Raw genomic sequence first — 21,615 nt, forward strand, 5'->3', positions numbered from 1 at the left:
TGTGACAAGGCTGAAGTATTTCATTTAGGCAAGGAGTGATGAGCTCAGCTTTGAAAGATGATGGCAAGAGATAGCTAGATCCTTAGTCCATAGTAAAGGTCTTCTGGGTCTACTTCTCTTCCCACTGGAGAGTTACAAACATGAAGGAAGCATTAAGCCCAGATTTTATGACGTCTGCTCAAGAGAATGTCTTTTGATGAGGCACCAAGAAGAGATCTCATGGTATCGCAATGCATTCTGATCCTGTGAGCGTGCAGCATTTAAGCTTTTCTTACACACGGAAGCACATCGTTGGAGATGCTGTTCTCACCAGGAATCTCTTCTGGGATAGCAGGCACGCAGCCACCAACACTGCTGCTTAGCTCAGCTTGTCCTATGTAGGAGAAGGTTGAGAGAGAGCCTCGGACACCTCAAGTGTTGGCCACTTGATAATAATAATTTGCGCCAAGTACAAGAGCACCACCTTGTGATACCTGGATGCCAGCATGCCAGCTGGAGGAGGAGGATGGCAGCAGTGGGCTCCTGCCATCCCCAGGAGTCCCCTGTCCCTGGGACAGCCATCACCATGCAAATCTGGATGCGCTCCCTCTTCACTGCTTACTGCCTTAGCAATGTGGAAGACCACAGAGACAAATGTGGAACAACTTACCACTAATGCTTGATCTGGGGGAAGATGTAGTACTGCTAACGTTTCCTGGTGTGCATGTCTGGAAGAAGAACAACTTCCAGTGCAAGTAATGTTATACATCCATCCAAAAGGATGTGTCAGTAGTAGTAATAAATCACCTGGCTGCAGCTACAGCCACCAACCTAGTGCCCATACAGCACAACAGGATGTAAGATTTATTGAATTGGACTGCTGTAAACCAGGCAAAATCTTAGGCTGTGGCAACAGATTTATTTTTCTGGGTTTTGTAGTGCTAACACTGGTTGGACAGCACAGACTTGCTCTGCATAGCTGATCAGCCTTTGTCTTTTGCTCTGTCTTCAGTAGGACCATTAAAATGGCCAGCCCCAAGTTACAGTTCCAGCTCTTAATGAAAAGACTCCACTTCAGACAAAAAAGAAAACTATTTTCCAACTTTTATAAATCAGCACATTCACTCAGAGATGCCTTTCATGTTATAGCTAAATTCCCATTGCTGTATGGAATTTTAAAAAAAGTTTGTACAAGCTGAGGGGGCTTGTCTGGCAAATAAGGTGTAAAGGTCATATATAAAATGCAAAACAGTGCCTAGATGTTATCTGAAACAATATTCTGGGACAACAAAAATCTGGTCTCAGAATCATGTTTTCAAAAGAAAAGCTGGCAAAGCAACTTAAGAAGTCCTGAAATACTGCTCAGAATTTTTTTTTTTTCTTTTTACATATAGCTGTGGTCAAATCAATGAAAAGTACTTTGGAATTTCTCGATTAATTTAAGCCCTATTCTGGTAATTATGTTAAGAAAATGAAGGAATCTAGAAAATCTAAAACATCACCTCCTACTCATTTACATAGTAAAATGAAAAACCATTTGAATCCTTGCCACGTTATTGAAACAAGATATTTTTATAAATTCGGATAGTTGGGAAAAGATTCCAAAAGCCTTTAGGTGCCTATGGCATAGCTCAAGCAGAATTTAGATGCCTGCATTCAAGGGAGTGAGTCACAACAGTTCTGCCTGTGGCAAGCATACCTGAAAGGCACCTAAACTGTCATCAGTAAAGTTATTTAGGCACCTAAAGTACTTCTAATGTGCATTCCCAGAGGCCTTCTTATCTTGGATGAGATGAGTGTCTCAGCAGATATTTTGTTTCACGGTGTGTTTAGGCATTCTCTAACTAGTTGGTGGGCTGCCTAGAATCCTTTGTTTATCAGGGATGGTTACACAACACCCAGCCCGTGCCAACACCACTGAGATCAGCACAAAGCAGGAGTTCATGCACTTGCTGCTATTCCAAAGTCACCCAAATGAACACCCCTAAGGAATGGTGTCCAACACCGGCACTAAGTGTAAGGTGAGGAACACTGCCATTACTGCTAGGCATCTTCTTTTAACAGAGTCATTCATACACAATCAGCAACTGAAGTGGCTGCAGGTTTTCAGAGCTATAAACCACCTCACGCAACTGTCAGAGTCCCTGGGACAGGGAGAAGGAACTTCAGACTCATCTCTTGTTTCAGCATTTTCTCTGCATCCCTTTGCTTGGCACACTGGCTGTTGTACATTCCATAGCCTGGTGCCTAACTCTTTTCCTCAGCTGTTTAAGACAACCAAGGTGAATAACTCAGAGCTGCAAATTTCTGCCTTTGAGGTAGCACTGGACAGTCAGGTTGGATGTCATCATGCTGGGGTCCCTGTGTATCTGGGCTTTGGTGGTTTTTCATCCTAACATATGTGAGTACAAATCCAGATCCTGGCGTCCACTTTTCCGGAAATGAATAAAGACAAGACTGTCCTTTCATTCCCTGAGATAGTTCTGGAGGTCTTATAGAGCATCAATATGCATGAAATTTTGTGATCAAAGGAATAATCTGAAACTTTGAGTTATTACTATTTAAAAAACAAGGAACTGCTTTTGAAGGACACCCCTTTTAAGATTAAGAGACCCTAAATGAAGCACCCTACATCACAGCAATCTTACCAAGTATTCCTTCTGCTATACTGAAAATGCCCTCACCAGTCTGAAATCATTACCAGGATGTTTTTAGACACTAGACAGCACAGCAGTACTCTCTGTAAATGAGAAAGGTTCTAATCATGGATCAGCATTGCAACCAGCAATACAGGAACTGGGGCTACAGTGAGATCCAAACCTTGTATGACAGTATCTCGGCACTGTGGCTGGAAAGGACCAAGGGGACTCGTCACTCTGCAGACCCACAGTGAGTGTTATAAGCAGCTGAAGGAGGGAAAGAATGTCCCGTTTGCATCTGTCATCTGACCTTAGGACAGACGTTTTTTTCCCTTTCAGAATTAAGGTACTGGCTTCCAGAAGAACGTGACCAGAAATGTGATTAAAAATAGCACATCCATAACAGACATATCCAGAAATGTGATTAAAAATAGAATATCCTTAACAAACAGCTCTTAACATTGTGAATAAATGTGTTCACATCAGTTGGCGAAATTTATTCTTTACATGAAAACACTTGGAAATTATTGTGCCCCAAATCATAAGCTATGGAAAATGTTCCTTTGTTTAGGGCAAGAAGAGAGACACAGTAAAATGAAGGTCATTATTTTTTTAGGTATCTGCTACAATGGTGCTGTTCCCTCTTCACATTTTTTCCACTGTTTGTTTTGGGGTATTTCCCTAATATGGGCCTGCATACAGAAACTCAAAACCACCCCAGTGGCAGATGTCCAGCAGCAGCCTCTTCCTCCTTCTCACAAAGCCCACAGTCCTGACCACTGCTGCCCAGGACAATCATGCACCACCCCATCCTCCTGAGAAGGGACAGTCACAGGCCCAGGGACCAGGGTTGAAATTAAAGTTAGAGCTAGCACAGCTTCCATGGGTACCTGACATGCTGCTCTAATTGCGGCTCTGTGTGTATCCACCTCCTGGTGGCAGCTCTTTGAGTTCTGAAGGTCATGAACGCTCACAGATATTTAGCAGCAATAACCCACCAGAAATGTCAAAGCCAGGAAGTGAAATGCTACACCCACAATTCTCTATGCATTGTATTTCACTTTCACTAAAGCATAACAAAGCAAAGCAAATAGCCTCAGAAAAGTTCATTTAGCCAGTTAGAGAAAGATGGGATTTTTTTTTTAGTATGATTCTGGCTTATGTATGTATCCATTTTCTGTGCCTGACCTTTTCCAGATCAGTCTCTGTTGCTCAGAAAATAGGCTGTCTTTTATTCATGATGGGTTTCCACCCGACATCAAAGAGGTTTGCAAATGTGGACCAAGAGATCAAAGGTGCTGATAATCTCCCAAAATCTGCTTGGTTGTGCCATTCAAATTAATACACTGGTGAGAGTTTGCTTCAGTAGTTATTATGTTAAAGGAAACAGTGAGTTTGGGAAGTTTTGCTTGCAGGGTTTGTTGCCATTCACAGGTTTGAGACAAACTCAACTGCTAAATATCCCTAATTAGCCTAACTCTCACATTGATTTCTCTTCTTTACTGACTGATGCTACATTTAATTTCTTTTTCAAAAAGTGAGAGTGCGAACTAGGAAAAGTTTGCAGCCTGTAAACAAGCACTCTCAGTCTGTTGAGGCTTGAACAGATGCACAATTCATGAACTGAAACTACATGATATAACAACTCAACCATTTATTGACTTGAGGAAGCAAAGCTTGTAACTAACAATAGGCTATTCAGACCATCTCTCTTTTCTGATAAACACACTAGGACAAGAAGTGATTTGGAATTCTGGTTTTTGAAATACAGATGAACCCAGTTTAGCTCTTATCATAGATGGAGAACATTTTCTGGTTTATTCTTCAGATAATTTTGAGCCTAAAGTTGTTTTAAGGAAGAAAAGTACTTCTGCAGCTTTTCCTAGAGAAAGATATTCCAGAGTTATGGAAAAGCTTTACATTGGTTCATATTTTCCATCAGCTTGCTTGTTCTGAGGTTATAACAAAGTTCATTCCAAAATGATCTCAATAATTAATGGCAGTAAACATCTGTGTTCCTAATACATGGAATAGTTCATAATGTACATGACTCATATTTAATTCATTCAGTCCAAGTCCTTGAATTATCAAATGGAAAACAAGAAGTGTGGAACAAAACTGCTGCAGTGTTTTAAGAGAAAATCAACTTTGTAAAGCTGCAACATTCTGAATAATCTCACAATAATTTAAGATGGTCTGTAGCAACAACAAAAAGCAATAAATGGAGATCATGTTGCAAATTGTGTTGCAATCCATGTTAGATTCTAACATGTGGTGCTGGAAAAGCACGTGTCTTTATATATGAGAAACATGCATATTGAAAAGCATACAGTTGGATAAAAACAAGTCCCAATCAATACTGATACAAATTTTGACCTCCTGATTTCACTAGCAAAACTGGAAAAAGTGCTGCAATCACTGCATTAGAGAAGAACAATGCAGTGAATGTACAGCAGTTTAAGACCTGCTATGGATGCATTTTTTAATGTAAAGCAGACACTGAATTTTTTTGCATGATTAAGGTGTTTGGGGAAGGATGCAGCTGCATAAATGAAGAATATTCAGCCAAATGCCTCAGGAGGTCACTGCTGCAGAAACATGTTTTTATTTGGGTGGGAAGCCATATATTTGGTAAAAAGGCATTGTGACTCTTGATTTCCATTAAATTTGACTATATAGACACTTAATGCAGAAGTGGAGCATCTCCAACAGGAAGGATTGGTGCATACCAATAGAAGCCATGATGTACTCCAGATTGGAGAAAATTCTGTTGGGAAATCCCAGCAGAAACTCACTTGAATAAATAAGCTTTCCAAGAGAATTATATCAAAGTTTTAAATTTGTTGGTAGCCTAACTTAACTACAAGCCTCTCGGTTATCCTTACAGGGGAACTGCTTTTGTCTTTCTTGTGGTACTTGGTTGATTTTGTATGACACATCCAAACAGACATGGAAACATGAGCACGGGTGTCAGGATACATCTCTGATCCAGTGAGCTGGATGTTCTCTTGGAGATCTGCTACTTGGGGTTCTCAGTAATGTTTCCTTGTGAAATCATGTCATCAGGAGATGATTGGGGCAGATGATCAGGAGATGCAAGGGGCATCTGCTGGGAAGCGAAAAGCCATGTGCAGCTCAAGGCTCTTGTGAGCAGTCGCCAAGAACAGAAGAGCCATAGGTGCCTTTCTATGCCTGCTGCTCTGACATTCAAGGTCATCCAGGAAGATTCCACTGTCAGTCCTTAAACAGGGAGATGAAGGAGCTAGAAGCCCATCTCCCAGCAGAATGCTGGCAGTAGTTCTCTTACTTCCCAAGAGATCAATTCTGGTGATTATCTTCTCTACTGCTCTGGCTTTTTGATGTGGGATTGCAAAGATACTTCACATTGGCACTTGTGATATATACATTGCTTTAAACACAGAATATTGTTTGTGAGACCTTGTAGTTAGACACATTTTATAAAATAAAGAAGTAGCAATGCCATTATTTGTAAATGGATATTGCAAAGAGTATGTGGGTACCAAGGAGAACACATTTCTAATGCAGATCCTGTGCCAAATCTTATATGGTCATAAAATTCCCCAGAAGTATCTTTTCAAATCATTATTGTTTTCTGCCTTCATCAGTTCGTGAAAGCTCAAAAGAGCTAACTAAATTTCTTTTGAAAGGAATTACAAATTCTGAAAAATCAATAAATACAACTGTATTCCCAGCAGAGCATTTTTATACTGTGCTAGACAAGGATGAAGATGCATTTCCTGTAAACTTAGCTATGAAAAAGACAGCTCAGAGACTACAATTTAATTACTGAGATATAACAAGACATCTGGGGAAATTGCTAGATTGGCAGCTTTTGAAAGTGTTTATAAAGTGATTTTACAGTGAAAAAAAGGAAAGGATTAATTTTTGTATAGGGTATTTTCTTACTAAGGAAGTTTAAATGTTTATGTGGAATGGCAAGTTTGTCAATATTTTAAAACACAAACCAAAAAAGATTATAAACTAAAAGGCAGATAGAACTCAGTAGAAGTATGCTACTTCAGAAAAGCAAGTGTCCTTTCATAGCCAAGTATTTGTTCTTCCTTTATTGTACGGATAACATTTATAGCAGATTCTATAGCATAGTGCCTGTTAACGTGAAGAGCTAACAGTAGAAATTATCACTCTCTAAGCCTTTGAAAAATTTACTGAGCAGTGAATTTATCATCATTGGCATTTCTGTATAAATAGCCTTGCTGATTTTTCTAAACTAATCATATGTTCCATGTTCTCACAGCATTTATTTTATTATCAAAATAAGAAAACTAATCCTTGATCTTGTTTTCTCTTTGAATTCAGAATGTCTTTTATTTCCACCGTGTTTCTAATGTTGGTGAAATTCCATTGAATTTATGGGAAGCTAGTCTGCTATAAAACTGATACAGTAAAGTATTAAGCTTTTCTGCTCAGCTTTTCTTTTATCACCTCAGATAAATAAGACTCTTTATAGAAATACACTCTATTTTTTCATGACGGCTCCCCCTTGTCTAGTTTGTTTTTCAGAAGCTTTAATAGATGTTTATCCAAGGTTGGACATAATGGCTATTCACTCCACATAGATAAATAAAATGTCACCAATTTCCTTTATCCTCCAAATTCACTTCTATTCCTCAAAATCTGCAGATACTTCTTGTCTTTACATCACACCCTAGAAGTAACTTTGGGAGATGTGTGTAATTGGTCAGTGTCACCGGGTCACCTCGCAAGAGCTGCCCAGGTCTTTGCAACACCAAAATCACAGAGTAGTTATGAGAGGCCTTGTAAGAGTTATCAGTATGAAACCAATTTAGATCATCCCTCCAGATACCAACAGGTCCTCAGCAGTCCAATTAATGAATGAAGTGGCAGTCAGCTGGCATTCAGAGACGCTCCAGGTTTGCTGATTTCCTCATAATGGTGCCATGAGAGGAGAGGAGGAAGGCACAGACCTGAGGCCCATCAGTGCATGAGACAGTAAACTCCTATTCTCCATTCTTTGCATGGTGGCTTCAGGTGTCTGATGACCCAGTAATGTCCACAGAGATCCACAGCCATCACCTGGGCCACATCAACAGGGGAAGCTTAGAGTTCCACACAGGATTGATTTTACTTCTGGATTATAATGAATATTATGTATTCTGGTAAAATCCCTCTCTTGGTGTCATCAATAGCTGTGGAGAAATCAGAAATTATGACCTTTTGATCACAGTTGCAGTCAACTCAGTTAAAAATGTGATACACAAGGGGCAACAGTAGCTTGTCAAAACCCCTGCAGATTCTTGACTCGGAGACAATCAAGATTGTGTGTGACACTGGGACACTGGGACCAAATCATGCCAGATTTCCTGTCCATCAGTGGCTTTCATCCTCACACAAGCAGCATTCCTAAGCAGCCAGTCATGAAAACCTCCTAGCAGCACTGTGCCATCAAAGTAGTACAAAGTAGCTCGAGTGTCCTGCTGAGTGAGGCATCCGACCCCCTTGCCTGCCCAGACACAGTTTTGGAAAGATCTGATAAATTCCGTACTCACATGATATTCATTACTCATTCTGGGCACAATATAGCGAGTGTTGCTCTGTGCTAGGGTGACTACATGTCCTGTACTGAACACTGTAATAAACAGAGTGTTATATTAGCCCTTTGGCAAGAGCTTGTGTCTCTCTCAGTGACAGTATCACCATTAAAGCTATGCCTGTAGGCTTAATCTCTCTGGCTGCTGTTTTTAAGCCAGCAGTCTTTCCTGAAGTCCATTTTCCTTCCTCGCTACATTATCGTTTATTACTGACAAAGGGTGAAAGGCTCAAACATTTGCAAACAAATGTGGTAAGACAGTCCCTGCCCTGAAGATAGCATCATTTACTTTGGATATAGATAAATTAATTGTTTATTCTGAACTTTTGGCTCCTTTATCAAAGCTTTACCTGCCCTGGTGCTCAGTCATGAGTGCCAGACCTGTGCCATGGGAGCAGAACAAACCCCAGCCTGACCTGTGGTACAGGAGGGGAGATCACAGCAGTCCCAGCCCCGCACCATGGACTGATTGTCTCATCAGAAGGGCCATCCATGGGAAGTGTCTGAGCAGTGAAAGAAGCAAAATCCCACGATTTTCCCCTGCACTCTATGCTGTGTTGGCCCTCTGGGTCTTACATTTCAGATGAGCAGTATTTTGGCTGTCATGGGGCAGGTGGAAGTGTCTTCTCCCCCATTCCCCTTTACCCTACCCATTAAAGCCATCTCATCCATGATGGGAGCTGCAGTGCTGAACATTTCCAGGCAGAGTGAGCCCAGAATTAGGGCTCCTATGTCCTCATCCCGTGCTCAGGTTCTCCCTGTCAAGACAAGGTGGGGCATGAACTCTGTTAGGGTTTTCAATAGGTCCCCATAGGTCCTCTGTCAGCTATAAGATGTCACAGGACAGAAATGGCTGCTGCGGTGCTCCAAGGGCGGGAGGACAGTCAGGATTGCTGCTTGGGACTTACCAACAATGGCCTGGTCTCTTCCAAATTCAAGAGGTCAGGATCCTAGTCCCTGATTGCATTTCTGTTTTAATATTCTCACCATAAGCCAAAAGGAACTGCTCTATATACAAAATACTTGTTTTCTGAAAATCTGGCCAGGCTGAACTGTTGATATGACCTTACCTAAAATAAAAGGCATCGCTAAATAATTCAGACTTTGTAAGGAGCTGAGAGGGAAACACAGGTGAATCCTGTTATTTTAAACTTCCATATTAGAAAAGAAAGGCACTATTAGAGAAAAATAAAATAAACCTCCCTACAACCTTGTCATTCAAACCTTTTTTTAAGACAGCTGGCTTCACTTTCAAACAAGTTTTATAACAAGAGCAAATAAATTCAAAAAAATTTGATGGTAACCATCCAAAGTGCTTGGAGTTTTTGACATGCTTTCACTTGTACTTCTTGGCTGCTGTAAACAGCAGGTTAGTGTCAACTGAGTTTCTCCTGTCTCCCTTCTGAGTCCCCATGAGGCAAAGGCACTTCATATCGGTCTTCCTGAAGGTCACATTTGCTCCTGCTCACACGTTCTGCAAATACAGAGCTCGGTTTCATATCGGTCAAGGTGGGGGAACTGGGAAATGTACATGTTCTGCAACATCAGAGGAGCTGTTATTATTCCAGCACTGTATTGAGATTCACTATCTCTGTGTCCTGACTAGTCAAACCATGCACAAATTATTTTCTGCTTTCAGCTACTGTGATCCCATCTGAGCTTCCTGTATATTTGCAGGAGAATAAAATCAAATGTTATTTACGAGAATGTTTGAACCCTTCTCCTGGACTCTGTTTGTGCAAAGGTTTTTTCATGCTTTTTTCCTTCATGCCTTTGCCCTTTAATAATGTCCTACTTATGACTGCACAAATATGATGCTTTCATGGGGACTACACTGCTTGTCCAGAAGTTCAGAAGTTCAACCTTTCAAATGGTACATACAAAGGCAAGAAGTGGTGCAACCCGCAGGTGCAGGTAGGAGCACCTGAAATTTTAGGCATGCATAAACTGAGGCCAGTGTTGGAGAGAACAGGTCCCACTCCTCACAGTAGCCGTACATTTACATACTCTGACAGGCTTCTTGCAGCAGGCAGCTGAAAATGATGAGCTGTCTCAACAGATTAAAATTAAATTCTATTGAAGAAAACAAGATACAAAAATTATGTTTCTGTATAATCTGTGTGATTAAATGTTACTTGTTTCAAAGCTAATGTTTCTGTCACTTTCAATTACAGCTTTTGGAAGCTTATTCTGCATCATTTAATCTCTTTAAATAAGTCTCCTGTTCAGCTTTCTTATAGGGATTGGCACACTTATTATGAATATTGCACTGCTACTAACTCCTACAATAACATCACTGACTCTGATTTAGAATTATGTTAATCATAGCTGCTCTCTCTTCATGTCTGGAAGTCGGAAAAAGGAACAAAATCAAATGGAGTCACATGCTGGAACTTCTTTACTGGTCAAGTTATATTGAGCAGGCTCAAGTCAAATACCTGTGATAATCAGATGAAAATTTAATAATTTCTAAACAGTAACAGACATTTCTTATTGGGGAATGATTTTCAAAGCTCTTGTTTTTTAAATTTTATTTGTTATTCTAAAAGCTGAAGGGTTGAACATTTTTCATCTGGTTTTGCCATTTCCAAGTTTTGAGACAAACATTGAAACTGAGTTAAATTCTAATGAGGTTAAACAAATTACTACTTGTTCGACTAGTTTGAAACTCCTAATGTAAATGAAGTTAGACAAAAATTCCTATATTTGTTGAGAAAAGAACCTTTGAATCAAAAGCAATATAAAAAACTGATCTCCATGTCTACATTTGGCAGATTATTTTCCTTTATTTGTCTAAGGAAATTATGATTTATGTGCAAAAAGGAAGTTACATTTGCAATTAATGAGCAAACGGAAGAAAGCGGGGCAGGGAGCTTTGTTAGCAAAAAAAAAAAAAAAAAAAATTTTCTTCGCCAAAGGCTGCTCACCAAGGCGAGCTCTGCCACCTCGTGGGCTGCAGCCCTTTTACAGGGCAGCGACCAGGGTTGGGGGCAGGAGAGCAGGAAGTAGTTAGTACAGGGAGCCGTGGGTCTGTGAAAAAACCCAAACAGCCCAGTATTTAAAATAAATTGTAGAAAGAATTTCAGTAACATAAGAGGTTTGAATCATAATTATTAAAATCAATCTCTCGTTGTAAAGGAAATTATGTCAACAGGGTAGCAAGGTGTATTGTTCTAGCTGACTTTTCCAACCAGTATTCCCAGACTGTAGCTTTTAAAGCAGCACTAGATATAGTGCAGATACTCAGTGTCTGTATTACTGGGTCCATGCAAGTCCCAGCTCCCTGCAGGAACAGCAGCTGCTGTGCCCCAGGCACAGGGCCTGGCGCTCTGACCCACAGGTACACGAACCTGTACGGACCACAAAGCATCACGGGTTGCACCCTGGCAGGCAGAGGTAGGGGCAGTCCTAGTCCAGCTTTGTGACCCAGATATGCTTCTTTTGTAGATGTTTGTTATTTTTTTCTAACAGAAGGTCACAGAGCTATGCAAATTGCTGGTTTTTTCAGTTTGCTGACCTAAATAGAAACCTGAACCAAGTTACAAACAAACAATGAAAGTCCATTCTCTCTTGCGAAATGACGAGCTGGAAAAATAGTTTGGATCAACCCACAAAACTTCGTTGACTGACAAGAGTAATCACTAAGCAGTTGAAAATAAAAGCTTGGTGATTTCCATCTGAGATCATTATTTAGTGGATGTTCCTTTTCAGAAATGTTGTGCTACTCTGACTTGCATGTTCAGGGAGGAACAAAACCATTAACAAATCAAGGCAAAATCAGCACATACTCTCAGTGGCCCCCAGTTTTAGCATGTTCCTTATCCAACAGCTCTACTTGAAGGTGCACAGACAGCTTTGGTCTGTGACTCGAGATCCTAATTGTGACCTTCTTGGCTGGCAGCATCAAATGAAAAGGACTGCTGGAGAAGTGTGGGGAGACCCCTTGTTGTACGGTGGTTCCAGTGTTACCTCAAACAACGATGTCGTCTGGTGACATAAATACAGCTGTCACACTCACATACATGCTATTTTAGCCATGTCAACCCACCAACAGTTTGCAGGTAACCTATCACTAGAAGAACAAATAGATTTTTAATATTTAGTTTAACCATTTAAACTGAAAAGCCATGAGAAATAAGGAAGAGGAAAATGTCCATGAAAATGCCACATTTACAGGGACTAATCTTTTTATTGCAGAGTTTGACTATTATTGCCTAAACAAACATGCTCAGCTCTCAAAGGAAGTGGTTCCTTTGTCATTTCTCTGTGACAAAACTAAAAAAAGAATGAGCTTGAAGAAAATTCTCAGCTATATCCACAATGCTTTGATCACTTAGGGGTCATTTCCAAAGTATGTTGAGAACTTCAAACATCAGGTGCTTTTGGGAATTGTAACAACTTGTTATAAGACAAATCTCTGAATTTCGAGCACTTGACAAATGGCTAATGAAAATAAGAAGCTAACGGTGATGTGTACAAAATATATGGCTCAATTTTTTTTCTCGAGTGACCAAGCACATAGACAATTTTGCCTGAATTACAGGATGTCACTGTGATAGAGCTAAAAAATAAGGGGAAAAAATGTGCATTTCAACAGATGTTAAACAATATACTTGGAATAACATTTATCTATTGTGTATTTTACATGATAAATTAAAGATACTGAAGCATCAGAGATTCCAGGTGACTTTGCTATTACAGCTGCTTTAGTGTTGAAGGCACATAGAATAGTTAGAGTAGCAATACATAGGGAAGATGTGATTCTGCTTCATTTATTGATGAATCATACTTCCTTGATGGGGGCCAGAAACTAACCACGCTTCTATGATGATACAAAAATAGGAAACTCTATCTTTCTACTAAATACTTTTCAATAAGCAGTGCTTTTTTTAATAAAATAGTCATACGAATTCCTGAGGTCATCCAGATTTTACTGTTAACCGTTGAGGGCTTACATGACCATTTCTTGCATTTATTTTTATAAGGTTCATTTAATGGTATGACTGATGAGATGGTTTTGAGGGTGAAAAAGTCATGTAAGTAGCTTGGATAAGGAATACAGATATTTGTTTACCATTAACCTGTGGCAGCAAGAACAAGTCTCCAAGCAGTGGAGCAGAAAGTTAAAGATCTCCTGTATGACCTGACAAAAACTTATAATTTGATTTCAAGTGAAGAAAAAAAATCCCAAAGAGAGCCTTTTTCTTTCCTAGCACCACTAGCAGAGCATTATTATATACAGGACAGTTATATTTTTAATAATCAGTATACATTGTATTTGTAGTCACTGAGATTTAAACAAAGGGACCTGCTGGCTCCCCAGATACGTGGAAACAGCAAGCAATGGAGTCTAGTTCTCCCTCTGCATTCTGTCAGCAGTTGTGTGACTCCTACCTTTCTCCCCTCAGAAGGACTGGCTGCTCTAGGAAATACGATGTGTCACTGGACCCTTTAAAACATGGCCAGTATTCACCACCATAACATTCATATGTACTGGGATTATTTTAATCTTGGAAGCAGAGGCACAGCAAGGCAGATTATTTGCATCTTTTCAAGGTGGTTAGGACCAGGAGCAACCTAGATTAAAATTACTGAAATTCAACATCTCTGTGGTGGTTTCAAAAGGAATTTGATGGACTGCTTCCTTTGGTTGTTGACAAGAATCCACATCATAGAACCGTCCCTGAATCATACGAGTCTGATACCTTAGTCCAGAGAGAGAACAGCAGAGAAATACAGAAAAGGGTCTCAAAGGGCCCACAACACACTGCCTTGTCTGACTGCAGAGAGGCTCGATTCTGTTTGGCTTGAGGAAGTGAGGCAATGCCTGCAAGAGGTAAAGTCAGGACCAGAGAAACACACACAGCTGCAGCCAGATTTGTATCACTTTATGATAGTGATTTCCTATGGGGAAATGACCTGATCATTCAGGGCAGTGCAATAAAATCTGTTCTGTACTATAGATGAGTACTTAAATTTTTGTTAACATTTGAATTCTGCCAAAGTAGGAAGCTCCTCGTGCTGCACATTATTCTTATGTCAGCCATGATAATAAAACATCCACCTCCTGAATTTTTTTATGAGCAATAATTTATTTTTACAATAAAAAAGCACTTTAGATTATTTTTAAACAAAAACAAACCTGTGAGTATATGAGTAGCAGCAGCTATAGCAGAAGGATCTAATTTGTTTTTCTCATCCAAAACCTCATGAAGTGTAATTTTTCTTTTTCACATCCCTGTGCTGTTCCAAACACCAGTTTATAGAGCTTACAAATGCATTTTCCTTTGGAGTCTGGTATGTATTCTCCTGAGGGTCTCAGACAATTACAGTAAAAAATAGAAGCATCAATTGCAATCTTTTTGCACAGCATGGTATTACTCCTGCCGAGGTTTTAATTTGCCCAGACACTGCATATATCAGCAGATTTTCAAAATTACATTATAAACTGATATTTCATTTGGCCTAAAATTCAGCTTAGTTTCTCGTCACACCAAGGTTTCCCAGATACCAAAATCAGTGTGATTCCCAAGCTCACAGGCAAAGGAACTTGGGATTTGGAATTCAAGAGTAATTATGGAGTCTTGCTACACTGGGGAAGCAGCAAGGGGCTAAAAAACCTGCTCTGCACATCACACTACCACCACCAGCAGAAAGCATTAGAGTTAGACACAAGACAATATTATATCTTGGCATAGAGGGGAAGAGAACAGGGATGGAAACCAGTTGAAGAAAAATCTCCCACCTATATTTCTGTTCCTTGCCTTTGCTATCTTGTCTAAGCCAAATTTTTCAAAGCCATCTCCTGTTCTCTGCAAAATCTGTGGAGATTTTACTCTACTTGCAGTGACATGAAGACTGCTCGAAACATCCTCCATTCAAATCAGTGGGAACCCTTGAATTTACATAGACTTGAATTCAATTGCACCTTTGCATTTGCTTTTAATATAAAAAAGAATTCCTAGCTGAGGGAGCTGGGTTTGTTTAGTCTTGAGAAGAGCAGGCTCAGGAGGGACCTCACTGCTCTCTACACTTCCTGAAAGGAGGCTGTAGTGAGGTGGGGGCCAGTCTCTTGTACCATGACTGCAGTGAGAGAACCAGAGGAAATGGCCTCAAACTGAGATGGGGGAGATTCAGATTAGATAACAGAAAAAATTTTTACTGTTATGGAGGTCAGGCATAGGAATAGTTTGCCCAAGTATGTGGTGGATCCACCATCCCTGGATGTGTTAGGGAGGCATTTGGATCTGGCACTAGGTGATCTGGTTTAGTGGCCTAGGGGTTACAGTGACAGAGCTGGGTAGATGATCTTGTAGGTCTCTTGATGAGTCTATGATTCTATAATTCTATGTCATTAATGAAGATATCAAATAACACTGGTCCTAGTACAGAATCCTGAGGGACAACACTGACATCCATCAGGATTCTGAGCCGTTGACCACTACCCTCTGGATGCAACCTTTCAACCAATTCCTTATCCACTCCACAGTCCACCTACCAAATCCATCTCTCTCCAATTTAGAGAGAAGGATGTTGTGTGGGACCGTGTCAAAAGCTTAACAGAAGTTCTGATAGGTGATATCCATAGTCCTTCCCTTGTCCACTGATGTAGTCACTCCATCGGAGAAGGCCAATAGGTTGGTTAAGCAGAACTTGCCCTTGGTGAAACCGTGCTGGGTGTCTCAAATCATGTCCCTGTCCTCCATGTGCCTTAGCACAACTTGCAGGAGGATCTGTTCCATGGCCTTCCCAAGCACAGAGGCGAGCCTGACAGGTTGCTGGTTCACAGGGTACTCCTTTCTAACCTTTTTAAAGACAGGTAGGATGCTTCCCGTTTTCCAGTCACCAGGAATTTCATCTGACTGACATGATTTCTCAAATACGAGAGTGGCTTGGCAACTACACCAGCCAATTCCCTCAGGACTCTGGGATGCAACTCATCAGGTCCTATAGACTTATGAACAATCCTCAAGTGGTCATGAACGTGATCTTCTCTTACAGTCAGAAGCACTTTGCTCCCCCAAAACACGGTGTTTCCACCCAGTTTCAAATCGCCTTTCATGATAGGCAAATGTGATAACAATGACACTACAGAAACTCCTGCTCCAAATGAAACTGTCCAAAAGAAACACTGTGTAATAGAAGTAAATCATAGTGATTCTGAGCAGGATCTGAAGACAGCCACATAACACAGTACAATCATAAAAACTGGAAAAAGAGCTACATTGTTCATTTCCTTCAAGGAATTTTCTGAGTCATGTTGTCTTGAAAGGTTCCATGGGTTAATAGTTCATGGAGAAGTGATATGAAAAACTTCTGATGCTGACTATTTGACTACAACAACAAGAATTCTTAGGCTATATGTTGTTAATGGAGTGATTTTAAAATTCAGGATTTCCTCATATGACATATAGAAAACAAAGGTGACATTCAGCCAGATGAAGAATAAAGCAACATTTAATTGGAACACACTTTGGAACAGAACAAATAATCAGTCCTAAGAGCAGCTCTACATTAATTGCAAATGCAAATGCAAATGCAAATAAAAAAAAAGTGTTATTACTTCCTTAACTCTTATCTCCTGCTCAATACCTTGAAAATATTTCTAAAGAAACTTGTAACTTTTACAACGCTGACAAAGTGTAAATTTTGCTAATTACATCTGACCTCCTCCTTGGCAATCCTAATAAAGATGACTGAATTGCAGAATAACTTATTCTAGCATGCCTGTGTGTTTCTTAGTTACCTACAAAATAATTCAAAGAATTAAAAAACATAAGATTCTAAATTAGAAAGACAGTAGATCAACAGATAAAATCTTGTTTCAATCTCTGTTCAATATCTGATACTGAAAGATGAAGAAAAAGTCCTGTTTTTAACCACCCACCTATTTATCAGTTACTGCATGGGAAGAATGATTCTTTCTGATCTTTTGGACAATCTGCCTACTCTTTGATGTATAAGACATTAATAACTTTATTTTTACCTTTTTAATAAATTTAATGGGCAATAATTAAGTTTACATAAATAATTAATCAACAGCGTTTGATTGTTGAAAACAAAAAACCTTTGGACAATCCCTTTATTCTGAAGTCAGGATGACTGACACCAGCATGTACAACAGGGGAACAGAATGCGTGGTGCTATTATGATGAATGATGTCAAGAACCGGCACCATATGGCGTTCAATGATAAACACAAGTTGCAAAAACAAAAGGGAGAGGAGAGCAGTGAGAACACTGACACTTTACCTGAGGGTGCTTCTGTAACATTTAACAGAACAGCTGGATTGCCCAAGACTGGATATTTCATTATATTACTAAACAGATTGCGAAGTTAGTAAGATTTTAAATCTAGTAAATCAAAGTTCCTTTGTACATTATAGATAAAATTCTGAACCTATGGAAATCAACAGCAAAAGAACTATTTCCTTCACTGTGATAAAAATCCCTCCCATTTCTATATTGATTTAATAATTAAAGCTTTTGATACTACCAGAAACTTTAATGGTATCATCTTTTAAATTTACATATCTGACTTTTCTTGGGGGTTCTTTGACTACAGATACAGGATGACCAGTACAGCTGATCTGCTGCCTTCTGAAGTCAGTGGAAGGTCTCAGAATTGTTTTGACAATCACCAATTTAATAAAAACAAGTATCCTGAAATTATAGTATACCTCCTAGAATAAGGTGGAGACTTCAGATGTCTATTAAAAATAAATGAAAATACCTATTAGAAAGAGAAGCAAATTTTCTGTTTATATGTTTAGCATTAACAAGATTTAGATAAGGTACAGCATGCAAGATAAACCCAGTGATATGGTCCCGAATGTATTTCACATCTATGTCTTTGTCTTTTTACACAGTCTTAAACATCTAGTGCCTAAATAAGCTTGTGAGTTCACACTTGTATCTATGCTTAAATAAATTTTCCTCTGTGATACTGCTATAACTCATTTACCCTTATCATGTTCTCTCCTTGTTGTTTATTAGCACCATTTGTTATGTCGCATTTAAAATTAGATTGGGAGATATTTGGGGGAGGAATCATTAGCAGGTTGCAATCAGAACTCTAATTATGCTGCTACTGGAGGGTGCTGAGGAACCCATAGCTGAGTGAACAGATGTACTCATTTTTAATAGGGGAAGTCATGTCATAGTAAATTACAGCTCTATTTTCTAGAATATGGGCCTATTGAAGGATTTGCAGGTAAAAAGTGGTAGCAGAGCTGAAATTGAAAAGCCGTGACATATCTGACACACTAAGTGCAGACACTTCATGCTGCTGCTCAGACACTGCACACTGATGCAGAATGCAAATAGGCGCAAGACTTCTTCCACCGGGTACGAACAAAGCTTTAGAAAGGCAGACTTTCTGGAATAGATAAACAAAGTGCTGACAGGAAAAGTTATAAGAGAAAGGAAGGTTTTTTTTCCCAGCAGTGTTAAAGAATTACAGCGGCTTTTTCTGGGGGCAAGATAATTTACAAGCAGAAGCACTAATGGCCTAAAAAGCCAAATTTCTGCTTCCTAGAAGAAATAGTCTGCTCTGGCTGAGTGGAAGAATAACAAAAAAGTTAAAGAAGAGCCTACTAAGCTAAGCAGGAAGCTTATGGTGACAAAAGGCCCTAGGTCTGTAGATGGTGAAAAAATACATGACTTGATCCTGTCTGGTCTAAATCCCCACAGAAAGTAATGGAAAAATAATGAACAGTCCGAGGAGCAGACTCTGTATGTCTTGAGTTCACTGGATGCATGCATAGTGACAGAGATGAGACTGAAGATAAATATGGGAGAGCACTGCAGCTGGACCTGACAACTCCAGCTCAGAATCCTGGCTCTCACCGCAGCCACAGAGTATAAAACTGGGGCAAATATAGAGCGGTAATTTCCCTGGACATTCTCCCAAACTCCAACAAAGCTGTTTTAGGGGCTCTCTGTACCAGATGTAACTTCCACAAAGCCAGTAAACATTGCGGCTTTTTCTTCTGTGAGTTTATGAGGCCCTAAATTTCTGTAAACTTTTAGCCTCCCCAGTATCCTGTGTAAAGGACTTCTGTGTGAAGAACCACAGTCTTCTTGTTTTGAACCTTTGAAAGTGCTACTTTGAGTTCATGCCCCTCAGTTCCCAGAAGCAACACAAGCAGTCTGCTTCCTGTGCTGAAGGTTTTCCAGGAGGCCCTCAGAAGGCTGGCCAGTGAGCACTGTTGCTAGGGCCAACAAGTCACATGAGACTCATGTTCCTTTACATTGGTAAGTGATGAAGGCCAAAGAATGTGTGTCAGCACTATATCCCTGCTCACACTAGCCAAGACTAAGCATGTTCCTTGGCATCATTTTGGCCCATTCTAACTAACACTTCCTAAGCCAATGCCAAGGCACACTCTGAAGGACAGCATGTGCTATTTCTAACAGGCAGCATAGAAAGACTGCATCATGTCTGGCTTCCTTCACCCTATCCCCTCCTCCAGCACTGCCCTAGCAGGCCCTTCATGCCCCAAAACATGCCATACGCACTCATGTCATACCCCAGGATATGTCATACATATGTTCACTTCATGCTATGAAAACTTTACTCTGGTGGGATGCAACTCAACCCTCACTTCAGCATGTCCCATGGATGGGAACAAACATTTTGCTGTCTTCCTCCATAACCTTTGGTGACAGCTCATCTAATTTACTGAGAGTGGCCACTCTCTGCTTTGATTTACAGGTGTTTGCTGTGATTAGTAAGTAAAGGCCACTTGCACTAAGTAGAACTGTACAAGTTGGTGTAGCCTTCCAGACATGATCTGCAGGTAGTATGTCTAGAGCACTCCCGTGGAACCCACAGGCCCAGGCCTGAAAAGACGTAGTGGCAGCCAAAGAGGCAAGATACACTGATCTTGCTCTTTACCTCTTTCCTATCAAGCTTATCAACTTATCTTCAAGGTACAACGAATTTATCACAGTTTTGACCTCTGATACAGATGTCTAATTAGCCGTCACACAAGGATATTGCAGACTGATAAAAGCAATGACACTTAAGTGCAGAGGACATAGTAGAAAAAGAACAGGTTCCAGAAAGGAAAAATTTGTAGGAGGCAGCAAAAGTCATAGCCTGTGCACATGTACTTTGAATGCTACTCATAGCCACAGCACCTCTATAAACAACTGACTTAAAGAAGAACCATTTGTAAATCAGACGGTCCCTCATTAGGTAATTTTAAAAGTATGTAAATTGTTAGCCTGTGCACTTTATTTCTCTGTCACAAACAGTGCAGTCACATATGTGCAGCTAGAAAATAATCCATAAATTTTTACAGCTGCATATCTGAAGGATGAACTTAATGGTTCTTCAAGGCCTGCACACATTGATGGTTTAAGCTGATTCTTCCAGATGAGAGACATTTGAGGCAAAACAGAGTAAGAGCACAGCTTTGCCATGAATACAGCAAATCATTCATATGAACTCAATTCTATTTGCACTAAAGTTTGAAAAGGGGATCTTCACACAGTTGAAAATGAGTTCTCTTCACCGTAAGGAAGTGTAAATTCAGACAGATACCTGAAGAAGTGGAAGGACAAAACAGATGAAGAGAACAAAAGCAAAATATCTAATCTACTATGTCTTATCTTCCTTAAATTCAACATCATAACAGACTGTTCCTCAAGGTGTGTTTAGCATTTAGACCTGGGTTCTGCATTGCTGACTTAAAAAAACCCCACTAATTTTAAAGGGTCCTTGTGTAAGAAATGTAAGAATCAGAGGAGTGATCAGAAGACCTCATGATACTGTCCTTGTTTTTGTTTGACAAAAAAGAAAAGCAGCAGTTTTGTCCTTATAGCGTGTTAATGTTGAAGAACAGAAAGTCAATCACTTAAACTCAGCTGGTAAAACCTTCCAGCACAAGGAGCTCTGGGACTGTGGTTCATTCCCATAGACATCAATAGCAATACAGCTGTATGAAGACCTATCAATACTAATAGCTTTTCATAGTGGGTATTGCTCTGTGGTAATTTTCTAAAACCTCAGTTACATAATAGTGTTATGTGCATAAGTCTCCTGTTACCAAAGGTGCATAAATCTGTGGTAAATGTTTTTCAAACTAAATTTCTACTCCGGATTCCCTTTGTCATTTTGTATTGGACATTTTAATGTATAAAACCAGGAAATGTAGCATGATGTAGCTTGTTACGTTTGTTATGGATATGTTTATAACAGAAACACATTTACAGTGAGGATGTGAGAATACCCTGCTTTTAAGATTCTACCACGAACAGGGCTGGCCTCAGATTAGCTAGTAAATCTGAGTAAACCTCTGATGACTGGCTGACATCAAAACAAAACTTGAAAGATTAGCAAAATTTACTGAAACTGATACTGAACTTTAGACAAAAGCTCTTCTGAAAGTGGAGAGTCTGG

The 21,615-nt window shown here is 39.9% G+C and overlaps 1 protein-coding gene across 2 annotated transcripts in view; it reads right to left on the reverse strand.

Annotated features, from left to right (window-relative positions):
• STARD13 (StAR related lipid transfer domain containing 13) overlaps positions 1–21,615 on the reverse strand; it is a 322,774-nt gene that overhangs the window by 300,085 nt on the left and 1,074 nt on the right. The gene's annotated exons all lie outside the window — the stretch shown is intronic.

The sequence above is a fragment of the Corvus moneduloides genome, chromosome 2, assembly GCF_009650955.1.
Source record: "Corvus moneduloides isolate bCorMon1 chromosome 2, bCorMon1.pri, whole genome shotgun sequence".
NCBI lineage: Eukaryota > Metazoa > Chordata > Aves > Passeriformes > Corvidae > Corvus > Corvus moneduloides.